Raw genomic sequence first — 7326 nt, 5'->3', positions numbered from 1 at the left:
CTTCTTCTTCTTCTTCTTCTTCTTCTTCTTCTTCTTCTTCTTCTTCTCCTCCTCCTCCTCCTCCTCCTCCTCTCTGGCTACCCAATTTCCCTGAAGAAAATTCCTAACTACAGAAAGGCTGTCCTTGCTTTGGTAGATGCAAGACAGGACATGCTCTCAAATCCGTATGGACTCCAACAGGAGAATTCACTTTCTATCCAATTATATGCAGGCATTGAGCAAATATGAATGATGGCTACAGGAGAAACTAGTAAGAGTCTCAACACGATTCCAGTATCCTCAACACACAAGCTTGTAAACTTAACAGAATGCTTGCTTTCCACTAAACTATGTTCACCGTTCATCATCCACCTCTAACTTTTATTTATGGTTACCCACATACGGGGAAAAGACTCCAAGGTTTGGAGGATCGCTCTTCGTACGGAGGGTGCAGATTAACACAGACTCTCACTAAATAAATATAGAGGCCGCCATTCCCCTCTCACCGTTTCATGGCTTTCCCTGTGGCCAAGTTTGTCAGCAGTAACTGTAGGTCATGTAAATGAGTAGAGTGCCCCACACAGTGAAAGACTGGGTATCGAAGCTCCTCTAATAGCCTCATTCATTTCAGCTGTGACCAACAGCTCCAGCCATGAGCTACCTGTCATAGGTACATTTTAAACTGTTACATGATGCCTGGTAATGTTTTCCAAGTGGAATTTGCAGATGGTCCTACAGTGCAATAGACTATGGAGAGTCATTACAAAGCAAAAAACAAACAAAAAAACACATTTTGCATTTGGTTATAGATGATATAAATACTGCAGCAATGCTTCCATACTGTTTAAGAACCACAGCATGGGTGGGAAACAGAGAAACTTACCACAAACTTACCACTCACGTCTTGACATAGCCATTCCCCCTTGAAATCTTTACCCATGAAGAAGTTTCACAACATATAATTTTGTCTAAATGTTTTTACATATTAAATACATAAATCTTCAGACAGAGCAACCTCTGTTCCATGCATCACATCATTAAGATGTTGATAATGATTATGGGGTAAATCAAGGACCCAGCCTAGATATTTTCAAATCACCATGGTGAAACTGCTTTATAGCTCTGTATAAAATTCTTCTCAAAGTCTATTTAAATGCCTTCTTAAAAGTAATGTTCTGATATAAACTGAGCATTTTGGCATAGTGGTTAACTGAAAACACTCGGTGTCAGGATAGAGGCTGCAAGGGTGCTTGTTGCTATGGCAATTGTCATAGGCAAATTTTGTTCTCTGTGAAGGCCTTTCTACAGTCATGCATCAGTAACAATGGATACATTCTGGGAAAGGTGTTGTTTGGAAGCTCTGTCATGGTGTGACTGTCACAGAATACTTACATACCAGACTGTGCAAGACAATTGCTCAACTCAGACTTTTACAATCAAGAGATATGATCAAAGTTTCTCATTTCTATGACGAGATACCTGACAAAACATCTTAAAAGGGGCTGGTAAGAGAGATCATGGAGTAAAGGTATTTGCAGCCAAGCCTGAAGAACTGAGTTCAGTCACCCACAGAGCAGAAAGAAGTAGAAAACTAAACCCTTTAAGTTGTCCTCTGAGACACACACACCCACACACACACTAGCTAAATAAACAAATGTTTAAAAGTCTTGGGAAAGAAAGATTTCTTTTTCTCCCTGTTGCAGTTTCCAGTCCGTTCTTGGGGGTGATGGCACAGTAGAAGTGTACCTCACGCCATGGGTAGCAATCTATCCTGATGGGGAGGGCACAGCAGGAGAGCTCTTCACACCAAAACTCAGAAATACCATCACAGACACTTCCAGAAAGAGTCTGCTCATCTCCTAGGCAACCATCAATCCAATCGAGTTCATAATCCACATTAATCATTCCCTGTAGTAAACTCAAGATGCACCAAACAACTTCTAAAATTTATTTTTATTTGTGGTGTGTATTTGTGTGTGTCCAAAGAGGCCAGAAGAGGACATAAGACCGCCTGGAGCTGGAGTCACAGGTGGTTGTGAGCTTGGGTGCTGAGAATTGGAGGAAGTGTTCTTTACCACTAAGCCATTTCTCTGACTCCGACTTGATGTTTTAAATAAGTAAAATTATACTCTAGAGTAGTGATGAGCACAACATGGTAAATACATAAACCAGCACCATCGTAATTTATTGTCAAATATTAAGCACTGTACATATTATATGGGCTATTACCCTTATAAAAGAGCAGCACAGTGACGCTGTTTATAAGGACATCACCATAGATACATGAGTCACACATGGAAGTCTATCACCAGGTGACAGGAACTCCTCAGTTCTATTTTAATAGGTGGAGACTACCATCATATATGTGCCAGCCTCTAAACTTTGGGTCATACGGGTCATATGACTGAATATAAGATTCACACACACACACAAAAAAAACTTTGAAAATAGGAAATGGTATCTAAAATTAAAACAACCAAAATTAATTTAAAATCAGATGTATGGTGAATCTGAGGGGTGTTGGTAACACTTGTGTATTTTCTGTTGTACAACTTCACAGCCTTGGTTCTGAATACACACCACAGGCATTTTGCTCTAGATAAAGACAGTACTTTTTCTACTGTCATGCCTCAGTATCTAAATATCACTTTATTGATAGATGTTATTGGATTATATTGTGTTAAAATATTTGATTTTAAATGTTTCCTTTTGAGTTGCTGACTTGAGTTTCATCAAAAAAAAATTGTTACGTGAATTTTGACATGAGTAAGGAACAGAATTTCCAATTATTTCTGAAATTGCCCTAAACATGCTTGTGCCAGTTTTCACTGCATTTATGTGAAATGGTGCACTCAGCATCAGCAGCCATAAACTCAAAATATCAATCAACCCTGAAAAGCATGGAAGATCTCTGTGTCCTGCAGTGTCAAATAGTCAGCTAAAATTTCATTCTTTATGTAAAAGTAAATGCGTCCATCTCATTAGTATGTACATTTGCTTAAGTCTTTAATACGGCTTAAAATTACACACACACACACACACACACACACACACACACACACACACACTGTGCATGGCCTAAACATTGAAGTGCACCCCACCATAGAAGACTTTATTCTTTATGAGAAGGGGAGACCCTGTGTTGAGTGGCACAGCACAGTTCCCAAATACCATGCTTGGAAGAGGCCAGATCCTGCCAATCTGCCTTCTCTTGGGAAGTTCAAATGGACAGTTTTCAATATGGCAAAGGATCTCCTTGATACCAGCCCATACATCTGGGTTTCACAAGCAGATTAATGACATTCTCATTAAAATGTATAAATAAGAATAAGATTTAGAAACAAAAATTATTACAATGAAAAGCTGGCAAAGACAGTACTTAATTGTATTTGGCTGTGTGCGGCACTACTTCAGCACTTCAGTATTTCATCACATGTCTTCCTGTACATGTGATTCTTTCTAGCAATAGAGTACTGTAAAAACATTTGGTCCTAAGAGAGAACTTTATTAGGTATTTTTGCTGCCTCCACATTGATCCCCTCACTGTGTCAGTGAGCTCATTCCCATCCTCCATTCTCTCTCGGCTTCTCTATTTCCCTGCAACCATCTCTACCTCTCTTCTGCCAGGCCTTCCTCTTCCGTTCTTTATAATCATGTCCTTCCCCCACTTCTCACTGCCCTCCCTCACCGCCTCTATTCTCCCACTCTCCCTTGCAGCTGAGAGTTTGACTATTAGTTCTTCTTGGCTGGTAGGTGGTTCCTCTGTGAAATGTCTCACTGTCATCTTCAAGGGATGACTAATGCACATTCATGACTACTGGCCAATGGAGGATGGCACAGATTGACAATAAAGATAATAATTATGTCCCAGAACGTTCCTCCATGGGTAAAAGTATCGTCTCTACTGTTATCTTGTTGCAGCGATCAAAGCACCTTAAGATGGATAAGTTTTATTTTGGCTCTCAGTTCAAGGGATGCTGAAGTGGAAATTTCTGGTTTCCATGAAGACTGAGTTTTGTCATGGGATGTTTTGACCAGGTTGGCTTGTGAGAGGGTACATGATGTTTTGCTGTAAGCTGTCATGAGCAAGGAACATGACTTTGGCCAGCTGAGAACATCCACGGGTGGACTCTGAGAGGACAAATATAGAAGCCCACGCACAGTGAGACATAGTTTTTTGGATTGACATCACTAGGCTGATCTTTGTGCCTTGACACTTGACTTCATAGAGAGAAACATTCCTAAGAGCTTCTCCAGGCAATCCAAGTGAGTCTTGCATCTTTTGCTGACTTTGTGTTGCTTCTTGGTGTTGGTCTTTGGACTGGACTGCTGGTATCCTGATGACTGAGTGTGGTAATCCCCTAATGATCCATTGACCCTACTTGGCAGGAAGTAGATAAAAGGTGACTAAGCCCTTTTCCCTACTAATCTCCTACCTAAGGTGTCAGGGGTTGGAAGGGAGGTAAAAGTGCTTATGAACCTTAAATAAAGTGGGTTTGGTGAAAAATCTAAGTCTACAGGATACAGTCCATCATGGAGTGGAAGGCATGGTGGCAGGAGTGTGGGGTTGTGGATTGCAATTATAACCATAGTAAGGAAGCAAAGATTGATGAATGCTGGTGCTCAGCAACTTTTCTCCTTTTTATTCAGTCAGGCATGCCAGTCCATGGAATGGGGTTGCCCACATTTACAGTCGGTCTTTTCACCTCAGTTAACTCAATCTAGAAAAGCCCTCACAGCCATGTCCAGAGTTAGAGTTTGTTTCCATGGTGATTAAAAGGTCATGTCCATTAAAAATGGACAATCAGGATCAACTAGTCTATGAAGATCCTCCTGTTCTCTATTCTGCATTCCTCACTCCTTTTAAACTCTTCCTGGCGAACATACCCATAATAAATAATGCACACCAAATCTCCATGTCAGACCCTATATCCTGAGACCCTGGCCTGGGACAAGAGCCACAGAGCAAATCAAACTCTGTGTTCTCCAGACTCTTGGGAGGCCCATCATTTGGCCATATACTGTCCTGAGGGAAAACAGGATCTTTGGACTCTAACTTTTCAACCAGAGGCACATAAAGTGATAACTCTCTGTCACTTGAAATATTGGCATCACCAGTGAAAAATGAAGTAGAAGAAAATCTAATCATATCTGATACTTTAAAAATAAATCATTCTTACATGGCATGACAATAAGCACTTTGTTATTATGACCAGACTGGCCATCATTTTAGAGGATCTATTCTGTTACTTTTTCTGTTCTGTGGTCACTAATAAAATTACCACTTCATATTCACTTTGATTTCATAAAATGACGGAGACTCAGTACAGGTCATAATATCAGAGCATTCAATATTGTGGTATTTCTCATGTGAAAGCTAAAATCTAAAGGCCATGACCACAGTTGCAGCTGGGAGGTCATAGGGACTATTTGCATGGCTGCCAAATAGCAAAGCAGGAATGATGGGTAATTTTATGGGTCAATGTGGCGTAGCTAAGGGATCCCTAGAGAGCCACTAAAACATTATTTTTGACTGTGTCTATTAAGATGTTTCTGGAAGAGATAGGCAATTGAAGCAGTATACTGGGTAAAGATCACCCTCAACAATGTTAGTGGGCATCAGCCAGTCTTTGGAGGCCCAACCAGGACAAAACTGTGAAAGAACATATTACGATATTTTTCTGAGAAATCTGTTTCTACTCACACCAGTTAGAGAATGGATAAACAGATCAGAGGAACATTTCATTTAAGTCTATCGTGGTGAACCAAATAGTTTGTTAGTTGCTTACAGAGACAAGGACACCGGCAGCAACATTACTCAAAGGTTACATCACCTAAGAGTGTGCTTCTTTGCTTCTGTAACCCGGAAGAGAAGCCTGGTCATCTTGTAAGTTTAGGAAGCTTTTTGAGCCTTGTAAGTTCCCTGTGAATTTCATTAGTGTCTCCACTCCCCGTAAAAGGCAGTATTTCCATCCAGTTACTACTGCTACATAACAAGATTTATTCCTTTTGTGTGGGGGTGGAATTTTGTTTGTTTTGAGACAGAGTTTTATGTAGCTCAGGCTGGCCTCAAACGCCCTACATAGATGAGGCTGGCCCTAAATTCCCAAATCAAAACTCCAAGCACTGGGATTAAGGACGTACTGAACCACCCCTGACTTAAGTGCATCATATCATTATTTGCTTTCTCTTTTACTTCTCTTCTTTTCTCTCCTTCTCTACCCCCTCCTCCTTTACTTTCCCCACTTCCTCCTCCTTATCCTTCGGTAGGTGGTAGTGGGAGTTGAGATATGGTTCCTTACAGCCCAGGATGGCTGTGAATCATATTTGTAGCTGTGGAGGGTTTTAAAGACCTGATCCTCCTGCCTCTACTTTCCAACTGCTGGAATTCCTTGTCTGCATGCTCATGCCTGCCTCAGACTTACTCTTTCTATATGACCTGTGTCTTCTCATGGCCTTATACATTGTCATTCCCGTTTCTTGGGCTAATGGATGCAGAATGACTCTTACTTCATTGGTGTCCTCAATTCTCAGGCCTTCAGAATCAGACTGAAGTACACCATGACTGTCCTAGGCTCCACTTGCAGATGGCCAAGCATGGGCTTTCTTGGCCTCCATAAGCACACAAGCTAATTTTCAAAACAGTTCTCAGATATTCATGTGTCTGTGTCGGACATTTGATCATTACAGTGAAAGACCTGATGTGCAGAGCTTATGGGGGGACTTAGTTATTTGGGGCCATTGTTTTTGAGGTTCCAATCTGTAGTCCCTGACTCCACTGACTGAGAGCCTATGGTGGGAAAGAACATTATGGTGGGGAGAGCATATGGCAGAAGTTACTTACCTCAAGGCAGACAGGAAACAGCGAAAGGAAATATTCACAGGGGGTGGGACAAGACATAGCTCCAATGACTTACTTTCTCCAACCATACCCCATCTTCTGGTGGTTTTAACATCTCTCAATGATTCTATTCATATTATAATTCTATCAATGGATTAGTCAGAGCTCCTAGGGATAAGTCACATCCCAAGATCCCCTCAGCTAGCCACTAAGACATCAACCCCTGAGCCCATGAGGGATATTTCACATTCAATCTGATATGTAATCTATTTCTCTGTTGGACCTGTTTCCTTGGAGTGCCTGAGTAATACAGGAAGTTATTGAGTGAGTCGGATGTGAGAATTCCACATCACTTATTAATAACACTGGCCATGGTGTCAGATTAGCAAATCTTGCAGGCAACAAGGGCATCCAGGACTTGAACAGACATAGCATAATTGATAGACATTCCCACCAAGGCATTTGCTGGTTTTGTGACCTGGATCAATTAATCAAAAGCTTCAAGC

The sequence above is a fragment of the Psammomys obesus genome, unplaced genomic scaffold (genome assembly GCF_907164565.1).
Source record: "Psammomys obesus unplaced genomic scaffold, mPsaObe1.curated_primary_1811, whole genome shotgun sequence".
Lineage (NCBI taxonomy): Eukaryota > Metazoa > Chordata > Mammalia > Rodentia > Muridae > Psammomys > Psammomys obesus.
This window is presented reverse-complemented; position numbering follows the sequence as displayed.